At 44.7% G+C, this 17,433-nt stretch overlaps 1 long non-coding RNA gene across 3 annotated transcripts in view; it reads right to left on the minus strand.

The window, feature by feature from the left end:
* LOC144324068 (uncharacterized) overlaps positions 1–17,433 on the minus strand; it is a 166,952-nt gene that overhangs the window by 18,348 nt on the left and 131,171 nt on the right. For all 3 annotated transcript variants that reach the window (XR_013389450.1, XR_013389451.1, XR_013389449.1), the window contains 4 exons: positions 16,309–16,777; positions 11,922–12,088; positions 3,556–3,847; positions 925–1,202 (listed from right to left, as the gene is read on the minus strand). This is a non-coding gene — a long non-coding RNA (uncharacterized LOC144324068). The remainder of the gene's footprint in view (positions 1–924; positions 1,203–3,555; positions 3,848–11,921; positions 12,089–16,308; positions 16,778–17,433) is intronic.

Below are 17,433 nucleotides of genomic sequence, written 5' to 3' on the forward strand. Positions count from 1 at the left end.
AAAACCCAGAGCAAGAAGGAACAAATAGTCAAATCGGGGCCAGCTCTGGGAAAAACAGCTTGAGCCCTGTGTTCTCTTAAGACCCCTCTCGGCAACAGCTGCCCCCTTTCCTTCCCCAAAGAAGAGGCCACAAGCTGAAGGGGGCAGGTTGAGAATGCAGTATCTAGTTGGCTTGAGCTTTCAGGTTAAAATCCCAGCTCTGACCCTTATTAACTGGTTCACGTTGGCAAATTCTTTGTGCCTCAATTCCTCATCTGTAAAATGGAGAAATAATAACACCTCATGGCCGGTTAAAGGATTAAGTGAGAAAAAGGCTTAGCACAGTCCCTAGCATAGAGTAAGTGTTCAGAAAACGTTTGCTGCTCTTACTTTATTATTTTTAGAGCTCCTTCTCTCTTCCTCCTCCTCCCCCTCTCTCTACCTTTGTCCTTCCCTTACACGCCTCTCCCCAGCAGTCCCACTGGATTTGTCTAAGTAGATAAATGCAGCCAGAAGAATGAAAGCACATATTCTCTTGCAGGGTATTTTGCACATGGTCTGCCAAGACCTTCTCTCTCAGTCGGTTTCCACACGGCTCACATCCTAGTTCACACGGCACAGTCTCCTTGGATCGCCCTCTTCCCCTCCATCAGCCCAAATCCAGTTCAAGGCCCACGCCGTAACAAAATGCTTTTCTGTTTCAAGAAAACCAACCCCAGTGCATATAAGAAGAAAGGAAATGGGGCAGCTCAGGTGGCTCAGTGGTTTAGCGCTGCCTTCAGCCCAGGGCCTGATCCTAGAGACCTGGAATAGAGTCCCACATCGGGCTCCCTGCATGGAGCCTGCTTCTCCCTCTGCCTGGGTCTCTGCCTCATTTTCTCTCTCTGTACAAATAAATAAAATCTTAAAAAAAAAGAAGAAGAAGAAGAAAGGAAATATACTGACCACACAGTTGAAAAGTCCAAGGGGTAGGTCTGTCTTCAGGCATGGCTTGATTCAGGGTCTTGTAAGAAGTCACTAGCACCTGATGTCACCTCTTGGTCTTGCTACCTTTATGTTGATGCCACTCTCAGACAGACTCTATGCCTCTGGTGGGAAGAAGTTTGCACTGCAAAGTGAACTCCAGGTTCAAGCCCAGTGAGAAAGAGAACGTTCTTCTCTCCAAACGGCCCCAGCAGATGTTTCGTGTGTTCCTTGGCTGTCACTGGGTCCCAGGTCCATTCCTGGACCAACGTTATGGTTGAGTGAACAGAGGGAGAAATGTGATGTTCCCACCTATAACCCAGCTGACAGTTCCTCAGTTGCTGAAAGGGATAGGGGCTCTCCCAGAAAGAGAGCAGGGTAGTCTCCAAAATAAGGAAGAAAACCTACAGGAAACTCTAAGTCCAGCAAATGCCCACCACACACACATATCCTCCAAAACCAAACCCATCCCCAACAATTCTAGCCAATTCTCTCCCCTGACCTCATTCTTCACAGTATCACTCACGTTGGCAATGCCTTTTGCTAGTATCCTTTGGTTAGGAACAAGTCTTGCTACGTTAGCTACTCTGTGAAACTCTTCCATATGAAAACTGTTCCCATGTCCTTCGTTTGGCAATGAACCCGCTACTGCTTTCTGCGCTGCGGTTTCTCTTGCTGATCCTGAACTTCGTGTTGTACGTGTATGTCTCACCTGTCTTTCAGACTGTAAAGTCCTCCATGGCAGGAAACAGAAATGCTTCTTGCCTAGCACCTTCTATACCATAATTGTTTGATCGGTGCTGTCGGATTAAGAATTGAAGGGCAATTCTTCTCTTATATCTTCTGTTGGTTGAATGCCATTGGGTGGCAAATAATATTGTTGGAACCATAGATTTAGAAGGAACATTGAATGTAATTTGGACCTTGATCCAAGCATCCCTAGACTCCCTGTCTGGCCCCCTCGGGGAGGCGGGGGTCCTATAGAAAGACTAGCTGAGCCCAACCCAGGAAACAGGAGTATAGACCCTTAAGCAAACAAAACAAACAAAAAACTATCTAATCTTTCATTCCTCAGGGAATAGAGATTAAGGCAGGGCAGGTCCTTAGCAAGTGAATTAAAATCCACAAAATAAGAGAAATACCAAAAGGGAGTTAAACCAGTTTGGACACTTCGTTCAAAGCCTTTGCCATTACCTGCAATGATTACCTGGCAAAGCTCCTGTACATCTGGAGATACCTCAGTCCTAGGCTAGAGACTCCTCTTTGGGACCTGGCTGGGGGCTTGGTCCCAACACCACCCAAGCTGAACTCTGGGTAAGGCCCACAGGTCAAAAGCCTCCAGGGACACCAATCAGCCCTCAACCGAGGGGGAGGAGAGCCAGAAAGGCAAGAAACTGAAGTGTCTCCAGTTCTTCTCAATCTTCTTTACCAGATGGAGGGGGGTCCCTGGGTGGGCAGGAAATGGTGGTCAGGTCAACAGGGGCCCCTGCCCTCAGGAATGCCCCTGCTGTCCACTGCGGGGGCTTAGGTGGATGGGGTAGGGGTGCCAGGGCCAGGGCCAGTTTTATTCCCCCAGAGAAATTGATAGGAGTGACAGACTGTCCCAGTGACTTCAGCCACGATGCCTGTTTTATCATTTTCGAGCTTTGTGACCCCAAGCAACCTCTCCAGATCTAACTGTACTAACCTTCGGTGGGGCGGGGGGTGGAGGGCGTGAGGTTGGACGGGACCCCTGCCTGCTTTAAGTTAGGGGACATCCATTCTGATGGTATGCCATCACCCGCCCCAGCTCACCACCCACAGGCCACATTTCAGGGACCTCTGCTTTCCCAGTGCACAAGGAAGACCGGTTCTCAACTCCAGCCTGGGCTATGGAGCAACAGGGCAGCGCTGCCCAGCAGCGAAGGGCAGGCAGGGCTCGGGAGCCAAAGTGCTGGCCAGGCCCAGGCCTGCCCCCTGCCCAGGCCTCCCCTCTGTCCAACGGAGATAACTCCCCTCTCGCAGAGTTCTTGTGAGGACTCGGAGAGCAGGGGGGGCGGGGGCGGGTAGTTAGACGAAACCTCTCAGAACAGGGGATCCCTGGGTGGCTCAGCAGCTGAGCGCCCGCCTTCAGCCCAGAGCCTGATCCTGGAGACCTGGGATCAAGTCCTGCATCAGGCTCCCTGCATGGAGCCCGCTTCTCCCTCTGCCTGTGTCTCTGCCTCTCTCTGTGTGTGTCTCTCATGAAGAAATAAATAAAATCTTTAAAAAAAAAAAACAAAACCCTCTCGGAACAGTGCCTGGCCCTCGGTAAGGGCTGGGGGTGCCGTGAGCGTTTGGGAGTCCACAAAGCCCTTCAAACCACCTCCCCAGCTAATGGAAGGTCCAGGGTGCGGCTCCCAAGGGCTTCGTCCCAGTGAAAGCTAAGCCCAGCGCAGCCCTGGGGCCGGACGAGATGGCCTTGGCTGTTCTCTCCCTCGGCCTCGGCAGGTGAGAGGCGGCCCCCGGCCTGGAGAGGAGCCCCCCCAGCCTGCGGCTCCCGGGGCAGGGCTGGGCCGCGGCCTGGGCCCGTGGGGCCTGGCAGGCCGGATGCGGCCTCCTTCCCCGCGGGCTCCTGCCAGATGGCTTGATTACCGCGGGTGCATTTCAGGCCTCCTGGCTATTATCAGCTTCTCGCTTTCAGCTGCTGGAGCAGGGGCAGGATCCTTCCCTTCCTCCGGGCCCATCCCTGGGTGTTGGTTTTCTCGCTGCCTGTGCAGGTGAGCCGCGCTGCCCCGCCCCAGCCCCGCTCCCCGCCTGCCTCCCAGGACCGTCTCCAGGGAGGCGCGCAGGTGGGGAGGGGGCTGGGCCCCAACTGTCCGGTCCATGCCACCAGCACTTCGAGCTCCCCGAAGAAAGCATCTTTCCTGTGGTGATGCCCAGCACACTGGGAAGGATAAAGGAGGAGAAAATGAGCCAGAAGTAAAAGGCAAGGGTTTACCCCAAAGTCGTAGGTACCGGATTTACAAAATTCACCTCCCCTGCAGGCCTTTCCTCACGCAGCGCAGCCTCCCCTGTGACCTCTGGCCCCCCTCCCTGCAGGGCTGCGCTGTGACAGGAGCTCTCACAGGGCCCCCCATCATGCCTTCCCCAATGGACGCCCCCCAGCCAGCTCCTTAACACCTCCTTATGCGAGACTGATCCCTGAAGATGGGGGGAGAGATGGGACCTGGCCTTTGTTTTTGTTTTTTTTTTTTAAGATTTTATTTATTTATTCATGAGAGACACAGAAAGAGAAGCAGAGACACAGGCAGAGGGAGAAGCAGGCTCCCTGCTGGGGACCCCATGTGGGACTCCATCCAGAGATTCTGGGATCATGACCTGACCCTGAGCCGGAGGCAGATGCTCAACCACTGAGCCATCCAGGTACCCAGGGCACCTTTGAGTAAACAAACAAACAAAAAATTCTTTCATCAATGAGCTGCAGAAGTGTCCCCAGGGGGAGGGGACAGCTTGACAGCTGGTCCCTTTCCCTCCGCCAAGGTTTTTGTCCTCACTGCCACCAGGTCACCTTGTCTGCCCTGTTCTCCTGCCCAGGTTTGGGCTGCACCCCATCCTGCCCCCCTTTTGCAGAACTTAGGCTGGAATTCTCTAAAAATAACCTCCTAGAAAATCAGCGAAATGAACAAAGGGAACACAAACGGCTGAACGACAGATGTGCTTGCCCAGCCCAGGTACTTAATCCCAAAACAACCGACATCCCGCCACCCCTGGGCTGGCCAGGCCTCCGTTCCTCCATGCCTACCCCCTACCCCTGCCAGAAAAGACCCTCTCAGGTAAACCTGTTTGACACCCTCCCTCCCCCTGCTGCCTACCAGCCAGGCGGAAGTGGGGAGGGGAAAGGCAGACGTTACAGTGAGGCAAGCAGCTGGCCTTGTGCCTGAGCTGAGGTCAAAGGGAAGGTGGGTCCCTAAGGCCCCATAAGTTGGAGGAGAATCCCACTGGGTGAAGCAGCCCCCCATCTGTTGTGACCTCTGGAGGGGAGAGGTGCTGGTTGGGGGAGGGGAACTGGCGTGATCAGAAGTGGAGCCAAGGCCAAGCTCTAGTCATGGGGGGCAGGCACCTGGTTCCAGCTCTACCCGTCATTCTGGCCATTCCCTATCTTTCCTGAGGCCTTGGCTTCCCCAGGGGTCAAAGGAGGAAGTTGGAGGAGTGAACCTCTAATGTCTCTATTCCTTCTAGCCCTTTTCCATTCTGCAACTCTCCACCTTGAGCCACCAGTTCCCAGATACAACTTCAGTCCATCAAGGTGTGTCTTGGGTATGGTACCTGGGTAAACGTGTCGGTTCCCAACACAGTGATGACAGCTAACCATTCTGAAAGTTAACCAGGTACCGGAGACTATCGGAGCCACCGTGCAAGCATGGCCTCATTTCCTCCTCACACAAGCTCTCATCAGGAGGACCTCATATCCCTATTTCACAGATGAGAAAACTGAGGCTTAAAGAGGTTAAGACCATCCCAGGGTGGGCTTCAGGCAGGGTTGCTCCAGGGTCTGTGTTCTGATCCCCAACGTTCAGTTGCTCCCTTGCAGAGTGGCTGTGACGTCTAATATAGGCACAATAGTCAAAAGGTGGAATCCCAAATGTCCATCAGCAGATAAATGGATAAAGAAAATGTGGCTCATCCATACAGTAAAATGATAGTCCGCCTGAAAGAGGAGGGGAGTTTGGACATGTGCTACAACATAGGTGAAGCTTGAAAACATCATGCTAAGTGAAATCAGCCAACCACAAAAGGACAAATATTGTATGATTGCACTTCCATGAAATATCTAGAATAGACAAATTAATAGACATGGAGAATAGATTAAAGGTTGCTGGGGACTGAGGTAAGGAGAGAATGGGGAGTTATTGCTTAATAAGTACAGAGTTTCTATTTGGGATGATGGAAAGTTCTAGAAATGGATAGTGGAGATGGTCGCACAGCATTGTAAATGTGCTTTATGCCACTAAAGTGTGCACTTAAAGATGGCTAAGATGGTCAATTTTGTGTTAGGTTAAAAATAACTTTTTAAAAAAGGTTTATTTATTTGAGAGAGAGAGAACGAATGTGAGGGGTGGCAGAGGGAGAGAAAGAGAGAGAATCTCAAGCAGGCTCCCCACTGAGTGCGCAGCTGGACATGGGGCTCAATCTCATGACCTGAGCCGAAATCAAGAGTCAGATGCTCAACCAACTGAGCCACCCAGGCGTCCCATTAAAAATAACTTAAACATATCTATACTAGGGACACCTGGGTGGCTCAGTGGTTGAGCGTCTACCTTCAGCTCAGGGTGTGATCCTAGAGTCCTGGGATCGGGTCCCACATCAGGTTCCCGCAGGGAGCTGCCTCTCTCTCTGCCTATGTCTCTGCCTCTCTCTCTCTCTCTGTGTCTCTCATGAATAAATAAATAAAATCTTTTAAAAAATATCTGTAGTAGGATAGATATCATTTATCAAACGCTACTATGCCCTTTCTGCGCTAGGTGCTTCACACGTCACCTTGTTTTACCTTTACAACAACAGTGCCATAGTCTCCCTCAGGCAAGGAAACCAAGATTCAGAGGATAAATTACCCAAGGACCCACAAGTGGTAAGTGGCAGAGCTGATACATAAACCCAGGTAATGCTGAAAGCAAACCTGGAGAAGAAGGTAGAGAAATCTGAGAAGGCGAGAACAAGCTGGGACGAACCGGGGTGTGAGGCCGCTCACACCCCTACCTGTGTTTGCCAGCTTCCACAAATTCCATGTTTGCATTTGTCCCATCTCTCCCTGCACTTACGTTTTCCCCCATTTCACAGCCAACCAACACCTCCCTGCCTCACCCTTCCACTAAGTCACTACCTCTGCATCTGTTCATCCAGGACTCCTCCCCATCCGCCCCCTGCACAGGAGCACAGCCTGCCAGGACTTGGGGGAGGCGGAAGGCTCGGAGTCCATTGGTCTAATTCTGTTCTGAGGGAGAGAGGCCCAGCTCTCTCCTAAAGGTGAATGCCAAGCACATGGCAACTGGGGGTCCCTGCCAGGATGCTGATTATCCCCAGAAGAACCTCAGGAAGGCTGAACAGGCAACTCTGTAAGGTGCCAGGCCTCGTGGGTCTCAGTCTCAGTGTGAGGATGGTCAGGGCGGTGAGTTTCTTTTGTCTTTTAAATAACAAACTGCCCATTGCCCCTGAAACAAAAGGCATTCCACACTCAGGTCACCTGGGAAGGCCAAGCATCCCCACATCCAGGCCACTGCACTCATGTCCGCTTGCAGTCTCCTGCCCACTTGTAGCTTAGCCCCAAAGGTCACATGCGAGTGCAAAGCATCCTTGGGAACTCCTCACATGGAAGGGCTCAGGCAAAGTCATCAGATGCTACAGGTGTGATTGTGGGGGTTGGATGTGTGTGTGTGTGTGTGTGTGTGTGTGTGTGTGTGCGCCCCATGACTTTCTGTCTTTATCCCTTATCCCCCAGGACATTTTTCCTGGCTTCTGTTCCCCCAGGCCCTGCAGCCAGCTACTCACTGTAAATCCCCAGAAGACGTTGACTGATGAGTTGTGACTCCTTTCAGGGGACCTGAATGGCTAACACCACCCCAAGGAGTGAAATCCATTGGGTTTCCAGATCTCGGGAAAGATTTTTAAAGCAGATGGGTCTTCCCAAACACACCTTTAGTCATGTCCAGGAAGGGTGGCCTCTGCCAGCTGGCAGATTTAAAGGGTAGGCTCCCATGCTCTTGGGAAAGTCACTGTGGCTCAGAGTCACCAGAGAACTTTGGTGTCAACCCTCTAGGCCCTGACCCTTGACTCTGCCATTACCCAGCCATGTGACCTTGAGCCAGTGTTGCTGGCTCTTTCTCCTTTATAAACTGGAGATAGTGATGGTACCCACCTTCGGATACTGAAGGGAATTAAATGGGATGCAGCTTATGAAGTACTTAGGACAGCGCTTAGTACCAAGGTCCTATTCAAGAAATCTTAGTTGTCATTACTGTGCAGACATTGGTAGCCAAGCCTGGTACCTTTCCCTGGAAACCAGACTCCTCTTCAGACCCAGTACAGCACAGGAGGTAGCCACTACCTGCTATCGGCTATCGGCCAAGGATGGCACCCAAGACAAAATCTATTTGCCATCCACGTCCAACTTTTTTCTTAATGGCAAGTAGTGTGCATCCCCTGTCTCTGAGCTGGGGCCCCTGCACTGCTCCATCCTTGTGTCCTATTGTGCCAATCCTGGCCAACCTCCTCACAACACACACATGCAGTTTGGATCTCAAACTGATCCCTGATTCCCCCCACACAATTTTAAACAGCTTTATTGAGACATAATCCACATGCTCTACAGTTCCCTATACATTTTAAAGTATAGTGAACTGTATTTTTTAAAGTATTTTAAATTGTACAGTTCACTATACAATTCAATGGCTTTTCATATATTCAGAGCTATGCATGCATCACGACAATCAATTTTAGCATATATTCATTACGCCTTCAAAAAAATTTGTACACCTCTCGTCCATCACCTTCCAAACTCTCCTGCCCTCTGCCCCCCCGCCCTAGGCAACCACTTATCTACTTTTTGTCTCTATATATTTGTCTATTCTGGACATTTCATATAAATGGAATCGTACAATATGTGGTCCTTTGTGACCGGTTTTTCACTTAGCATGATTTTTTCCAATTCCATCCACATTGTAGCATGTGTTAGTATTTCATTTCTTTTTATTGTTAAATAATATGCCATTGTACAAATATTGCATATTTTATTTATTGATCTGTCAGTTGATGGACACTGGGGTTGTTTCTACTTTTTGACTATTATGAATAATGCTTCTATGAAGATTTATGTAAAATTTTTTATGTGGGTACATATTTTCACTTCTCAAGTAGATACCTAGGAGTGCAATCATTGGGTCATGTGGTAACTCTGTTTAACCACTTGAGGAAATGCCAGAATGGTAGTTCTCTGCTTTTCCAAAGCAGCTGTACTATTTTAAATTTTCACCAGCAGTGTATGAGGATTAATTTCTTCATATCTTTGCCAACACTTGTAATTATCTGTGTTTTTTATTAAACTATCCTAGATAGCTCTATCCGGTGTGCAATGGTATCTCATTGTGGTTTTGATTTGCATTTCCTGACGGCTAATGAGGTTGAGCATCTTCTCATGTGCTTATAATAATTTGTATATCTTCATTGGAGAAATTCTTCTTATGATCCTTTGCCCATTTTTAAATTGGGTTGTCTTTTTATTATTGAGTTGTAGGAGTCCTTCATATATTCTAGATACAAATCCCTTACTTATCAGATATATGATTTGTAAAAAATTTTCTCTCATTTTGTGGGTCGCCTTTTCACTTTCTTACTGTATTCTTTGAAGCACAAAAGTTTTTCATTTTGATGCTATTTTGAGTAAATTTTGTATGTGGTATGGGGTAGGGGTTCAACATCATTTTTATACATGTGTGTACCCAGCAGGCCCAACACTGTTTTAAAGACAATTCCTTTCCCAATTTCATTATCTTGGCAGCCTTATCAAAAATCATGTGACCATAAAGTTGAGAATGTAGTTCTGGACTCTCAATTCTGTTCCATTGATCCATATGTCCACTCATAGGCCAATACCACACTGTCCTGATTACATTTCTAGTAAGTTTTGAAATCTGTCAGTATAAATCTTCCAACTTTGTTCCTCATTTTCAAGTTTATTTTGGCTAATATGGATTCCTTGCATTTTCATATAAATTTTAGGATCAGCTTGTCAATTTCAGCCAAGAAATCAACTGGAATACTGATAGGGATTATGTTGAATCTGTAGGTTAATTTGGGAATAATATTATGTGTTTCAATCCATGGGCCTTTCTATTTATTTAAGTATTTTTAAATTTCCTTCAACAATATTTTATAGTTTTCAGAGTAGCGCTTCAGTTAAGTTTATTTCTAAGTATTTTATTTTTTGATGCTATTATAAATGGATTTTTTCTTAATTGAGTTTTCAGTTTACTCATTGTGATAGAAATACAATTGATTTTTGTATATTTTTCTCTTTTTTTAAGATTTTATTTATTTTTTCATGAGAGACACAGAGAGAGAGGCAGAGACATAGGCACAGAGAGAGAAGCAGGCTTCCTGCTGGGAACCCGATGTGGGACTCTGGGATCACACCCTGAGCCAAAGGCAGATGCTCAACCACTGAGCCACCCAGGCGTCCTGGTTTTTAAGTATTTTTCATGTATCCTGAAACTTCGCTAACTCATTTATTAGAGCTAATAGTTTATTCATGGGTTATTTAAGATGTTCTCTATATAAATTATGTCATCTGCTTCCTTTCAAATCTTGATACCTTTCTTTTTTTATTTTCTTGCCTAATTTCCCTGGCTAAAATGTTTATAAGTGATGAGTAGATATTCTTGTCTTGTTCTTAATCCTACAGAGTTGTACTCAGCCTCTTACCATTAAGTATGTTAGATGTGGGGATTTGTAGATGCTAATCAGATTGAGGAATTTCCCTTCTATTCCTGGTTTCTTGGGTGTTTTTATCATAAAGAGGTGTTGAATTTTGTCAAACGCTTTTTCTCTATCTATCGAGATGATCATAAAGTTTTGGTCCTTTATTCTGTTGTGGTGTATTACATTAATTGATTTTCAGATTTTAAACCAATCTTGTATATCTGGGGTAAATCCTACTTGGTCATATGCATTATCCTTTTTATGTATTGCTGGATTTATTTGCTAATGTTTTATTGAAGGTTTTTGCATCTGTATGCTTAAAAGATATTAGTCTGTAGTGTTCTTTTTTGGTAATGTATCTGTCTGGTTTTGGTATCATGGTAACACTGACTTCATAGAATGAGTTAGAAAGTGTTCTATCCTCTTCTATTTTTAGAAGAGTTTGTGAAGAACTGGTATTAATTATTTAAATGTGTGGCAGAATTCACCAGGAAAGCCATCTAGTTGAGGGAATATTTTTTGTGGGAAATTTTTAAATTACTAATTCAATCTCTTTACTTGTTTTAGGTCTATTCAGATTTTCTATTCTTCTTGAGTCAGTTTTGGTAGTAGGTGTCTTTCTAGGGATTTATCAATTTCAATGAAGTGATCTAATATGCTGCCATATAGTTGTTCATGATGCTATTGATAGCCTTTTATCTCTGTAATGCCCATAATATCCTTTCTTCAATTTCTGGTCTTAGTATTCTGAGTCTTCTTTTTCTTGATCAATCTAGCTAAAAAGACTTGTCAATTTTTTTTATCTTTATAATGAGCCAACTTTTAATTTTGTTGATTTTCTCTGTTGTCTTTCTAACCTCTATTTCATTAACCTATGTTCTAGTCATAATATTTTCTTCCTTCTGTTTGCTTTGGGTTTAGTTTGCTCTTCTTTGTCCAGTGTTTTAAGGTGCAAGTTTGGGTTGTTTATTTGAGGTCATTCCTCTTTTTCAGTGGAATTTTTTTATAACTATAAAATTCCCTCTAAGCACTGCTTTTGGTATGCTATGTTTCATTTTACTCAAAGTATCTTCTGATTTCCCTTGTGATTTCTACTTTTATCCATTGGTTATTTAGTAGTATGTTATTTAATTTCTGCATATTTGTGACTTTCTCCAGTTTTTTCCTATTATTAATTTCCAATTTCACACTTATGACTAGAGAATATACTTTGTATGATTTCAATCCTTTTACATTTATTGAGCTTTGTTTTAAGGCCTGGCATATATTCTATTCTGGAGAATGTTCCATGTATGCTTAAGAAGAATGTGTATTCTGCTCTTGTTCACCAAAGTTTTCTGTAGATGTCTGTTACCCATGCACATTTTATCTCTTCTCATTAATTCCCATTCCCAGAATGCCTTTCCCCTTATCTCCACAGAGCTAAAGTACATCCATTACTTAAGCCCTAGAGCAAGTCTTCCCTCCAATGCTGTGTAAACTGCTTTGGAAAACTGAAAATAAAGAAAACATATGCATTTGTTATCTAATGCTGCATAACAAATTACCTCAACACTCCCTGGCTTTAAACAAAAACATTTGTTACTGCAGTTTCTGAGAGTCAGGCATCCAGGAGCAGTCCTCAGTTTCTTGCTAGCTATCAGTGGAGATTTTAGTTTCTTGACACATGAGCCTTTCCACAACATGGCAGCTTGCTTCTCCTAGAGCAAATGATCTAGGAGAGACCCAGCAAACAAAAAAACCATGTGAGACAGAAGCCATAGTCTTTTACAACCTAATCTCAGAAGTGAGATTCTCCTATGTGCTTTCAATTGCACAAACTCTGTAACGGTGTAGCAGGGGGCTACACAAAAGGTGTAAACACTAGGACATGGGGATCATTGGAGGTCATTCTTGAGGCTGGCTGCTGGAGCTTACAAATGATTTGTTTGACATAGCACAACATGGATCCAGTTGTCCAGTAAACACTGGATTAGACCTACTGGTCAAGCTCACAAATGAATATTGAGGCAATATTCCTAAATTAATTTTTAATAAACAGATTCATGTGGCACATTTGAAGAATAATACCTATATACAAGTGGGATTTATTCTGGGAATGCAAGGATGGTTCAATATTAGAAAAAATCCATTAATATGATTCACTATATTTTAAAAAATCTAAGGAGAAAATTTAATTATTTCTATAGATGCAGACAAGGAACTGAATAAAATTCAACACTCATTCTAGATTTTAAAAATCTTAATAAAAGAGGAATAGATAGATTCTTTTTTGGCATGGTAAAATAGATCTTCCTCAAAAGTTATCATCTTGCCTAAAAGGAAAGCACTAAAAGCAGTTCCATTGAAGTCAGAATAAAAGACAAGAATGCATGCTACCATTATTCTTTAAAAACTCTGCAGATACAAGCTGATACAAGTAAGCAAGAAGTTAGAATTAGGAAAGAAGTTAGAGGTGTAAAATATGAAAATAAGAGGCAAAATTGTCACAATTTGTACAAGTATCATGATTATGATGTATAACCATCATGGTTATATATCTGGAAAACCTAAGAGAATCTACTGAATTGCAAATAAGAGAAATGGGTAATGAAGCCAGTTATAAAATTCATATATAGTAAATGATAGCTTTTTTACATATAAATATTATTCAGTTAAAAGACACAGTGGAAGAATTTCCAACAGTAACTAAAATATAAAATAGTCTGGAATAAGCCTCAAAATGTGCAAGAAATATATGAAGAAAACTTTAACATACATGTGTAGTGGCAGATGGTAACTACACTTATGATGCTGAGCATTGTGTACAGAATCGTTAAATCACTATGCTGTACACCAAAACTAATATAACATTGTGTCAACAATACTTCAGTAATAAAAATTTAAAACAAAAAAAATGTTTAAGAGAAAGGAAAGGGGGCAGGGAGAGGGGCAGAGAGAGAGGGAGAGAGAGAACCTTAAGTAGGCTCCACGCCACAGCAGGGAGCGTGACGCAGGGCTCCATCTCACAACCCTGAGATCATGACCTGTTCTGAAATCAAGAGTTGGACGCTTAACTAACTGAGTCATCCAGGTGCCCCTAAAACAAAAAATTAACATATAAAAGGAACTTGAAAAAATGCAGAGCTATACCATATTCTCAGAGAGAAAGATCCATCACTGCAAAAATGTCAATTCTCTACTCAGTTGCTTTATAAATCCAACACTATCTCAAAAAGATGCCTGCAGGACATTTTTTGTGACACTAGAAGAGCTGATTCTAAAAGTAAACAACTGAGTCTACCCATGAAACCTGGGGAAAGAAGAATAATGAGCAAGCTTTGGGGGGAGAATTAAGAAGCCAGGGCTCCAGGCCAAGCTCTGCCCTAAAAAATTGAAGGACCATTCATCATTTCTGTCAGGGCTTTGGTTTTCTCATCAGCAAAGCAAGGCATGCAGGCTAGAGGAGAGGGCGGGGGTCTAACCTTCCTTTCAGCTCTAGAATTTTCTGATCGATTCTGTGGTGAGACTGTTAGTCCAAACACTGCAGACTTGGATGGAGCCATGTCTACTCTGAACAAGTCCAGGGCACCTAAAAGAGTGTTTGGATAAGTATGTGAATTTCTGGGGCACCAGGGAGGCCTTTTGCTAAAAAGCAGCCCTATCCTTACCCTTATCCCCATCCTGTCTCTGGTATTGCTCTATGGGATTTACTCAGTTGATGTGACCTCTCCCTCCATTACCTGCCCCCACTAGGACATAAGCATGGTATTTGGGTCTTACCTCTCTAATCTTTTCTTAGGAGCCAATCTGAATAGGAGAAGGGAAAAGATGGGGAGAACAGAGACTCTACAGAAGAATGAACTCCCCAGGGACAAAGAAAAGAGAAAGCGGAGACACAGACACTACAGACATCTTAGCCCCAGAAAGTCCATACAGAGACCCCAGAGGAAGCACAAGAACTATCCCCAGATGACAGTGGAATTACATGAATCAATATCTTTACCTGCCAAATAAGTGCATTAATAGACCGAGTTCGTATTTATAGCTTTCAACAGAACAGAATCATTTGCACAAGGAGAGAAGGAACATTTCCTCCTCTCTCCTCTACCCAGTAAGGAAGGACCTTCTGAGAAAGAGAACATTTGAAAGAGTTCCTCAAAGGAGAGGGATGAAGATGCTTGGCAAAGCTTGTTAGGGTGTGCTTTCTCCAAAACCAAGAGAAGGCATAGAACAGGTGGGGGCACCCAGAGAGCAATAAGGGATCCTTCACTTGAGAAAAAAGAAACAGGTGCTGGGGAGAAAAGATGCTAGCCCAGGAGGCCAAGCACCGTGAAAGGCTTCGGGTGGGGTGCCATGCAGTAGGTGCAATAATTCTTCCTCTTAAGTGATTTTAACATTTCTCATGATTTCCCAAAAGCAGGCCCCCGCATGGGAGTTTTGGAGGTAATGCTCCGGGGGCCTGGCATAGTTCGGGCCTCAGGAAAGCCTGCAGTCGGACCGCTTCTAAGTGGCCTTTATCTGCCGCAGTGGCCAGGCTGAACTCAGGTGAACTCAGCTATTTACCAAACTCCTACCAGGAGTCCAGCGTCACGCTTAGGGCTGTGGTGAGCATAATGGAAGCCAGGAGAGGGTCCTTGCTGTTGAGGAGTTCATAGCTGGAAAAACAAGAATTGCAGATTGGAAAGTGGTATTATTCATATAATTCACCCAAGTCCGGAATTAAATATAAAAATGAGTGGAACGGTGAGTGAGTTAGGAGCTCAGAGGGAACAGAGACAGGACAGTGGGCTGGTGGCCAGGGATGACTTTATGGAGGAGGTGGAACTTGACCCCAATATGCATCTATGGGATCAAGGTCCCTCTGCTTTCCTCCATGCTGCAGGCTATGAGAGGACCAAGCCAGAGGCCCAGGAGTGGAAGAAGCAGCTTCTTTTCTGGAATCTTAGAAGTGAGGCTTTAAGTGAGAACCTTCTCCGATCCTATCTTTCTCAGTGCTGTTTGTTTGAAAAGGGAGTAGATTTTCCTGTTACAACAGCCAAAAAAACAAAATAAATCAAGAAGGGAACAGCAAGCATGGACCTGGAAATGAAGTTAAAATCTCTAGGCTTAGTGAAGACACCACAAAATGGTTTTCTCCTCAAAGCGGAGCTCCACCTAGACTAGACTGCTCTAATGGATCTGGGGACATATTCTTCTCCCTGACAACTCCACCCACCCCACTTCCCACCCCATTTCCTCCAAAAGCCTTTTGCAGATGGTGCCTCTCAGTTCCCAGAACCAGTCTGGAGCAGTGATTAAAAAGATCAGAATTCCGGGAACCACTTTTTTCTTCTTGGCCACCTTGGCAAATGCTTAAGCTACACTAAGATGCGGTGAACCATTTAAAAGTGACAATCAAGATGCTGGAGAAAAATTAAGAATTCCACTAGGCATAGAGCCAGTCCGTACACACACACACACACACACACACACACACACACACACAAAATCGGTTGTTTGGGAAAAACTAAGATTCTGTGAACACCCTTTTGGGGAACCCTCCAGACCCAGGGGTGCTCAGACCCCCCTCCCCTCACTGGTTCCCTCTTTCCTTTCCCCATTCACAAGGACAGGAATCATCTGCATTTCTAGCAGTTCTCTGCGTACTACAGGGTTGTAGCCCAGCCTAGAAAAAAAGAAATAATGACAGACTCAGGATCTCACTGGATCTAATAACCCTGAAGAGTCCTCTGTACAACACCTGATGTACAGCCACTGAAAGGACATTCTGTAATCTTTTGCCCATTTCTGTCTTTCTTGATTTTTCCTGGTGCTTGAGAAGCTCTCCCAGGATGCAGAAGGCAAGATAAGGAGATTAAAACGAGAGAGAATATAATAGGTATTAAAGACACAGCAGAAACCATACTCATGACCTATAGGTGACTTGAACAAGAAACTGATCAATGTACTCACCTAAAAATGGTTTATAAACTGAAAAGACTCCTGCATTCCAGACGGCGTTAGCTTCCCAGGGCTGCTGTAACACGGCACCTCAAACTGGGTGGCTTAAAACAACAAGCATTTTTTCTCCTACAGTGTTGGAGGCTAGGTCCAAAATTAACATGTCAGCAGGGCTATGCCCCCTCCAAAGGCTCTAGGGAAGAATCCTTCCTTGCTTCTTCCAGCTTCTCGTGGCCCCAGGTGATCCTTGACTTGTGGCAGGTAACTCCAACCTCGGCTTCTGTCTTTACTTGGCCTTCATCTCTGTGTGTGTCTATGTGTTCTCTCTTAATAAGGACACCAGTCATTGGATGTAGGGTGCCCTAAATTCAGGGTGATTTCATTTGTAGGCAGTTGTATCTTTAAGGACCTTATTTTCAAGTAAGGTCACATTCTGACATTCCAAGTAGATGCGAAATTTGAGGGGATGTTATTCAATCAACTGCACAGAACAAATCAATTAAGAGACCAATAAGTAAGCACATCTTGGCAAGAATCTAGAAAAAGAAGGACAAAGGAAAAAATCTTCAAGCAGTGCAAAGTTATTATAATCAAATGATGAAAAATCAGCCTTCTTCAAGCATCTCAACAACTAGCAAGAGATGATGAAGACAAGTGACACAATGTCTCCAAGGTTTTAAGGGAAAACGTTTTAACTTGGCCAAACTGCAATTTTATTATTCACATATGAATGTTTCAGAAAAAAGCATTCTTAGATATTCTCAGGAACATCTTTCCTGAAAATACTGCTTTAAGATCCACTCCAACCAATGGAGAGGTGAAGGAAAATGAACCAAAGAATGGGTAGGTCAAGTGGCGCCTGGGTGGCTCAGTGGTTGAGCAACCGCCTTTGGCTCAGGTCGTGATCCCAGGGTCCTGGGATCGAATCCCGCATCAGACTCCCCACGGGGAGCCTGCTTCTTCCTCTGCCGGGTCTCTCCCTCTCTCTGTGTGCCTCTCGTGAATAAGTAAATAAAATCTTTTTTTTTTTTTTTTTTAAGAATGGGAAGGTCATAATACAAAGGAGTGTTGGCAGGCATTGAAGATATTTAGGGATACAACAAAGTTTAAATGATTATTGTAAATATAGTTTCAAAA

The sequence above is a fragment of the Canis aureus genome, chromosome 11 (genome assembly GCF_053574225.1).
Source record: "Canis aureus isolate CA01 chromosome 11, VMU_Caureus_v.1.0, whole genome shotgun sequence".
NCBI classification, from domain to species: domain Eukaryota; kingdom Metazoa; phylum Chordata; class Mammalia; order Carnivora; family Canidae; genus Canis; species Canis aureus.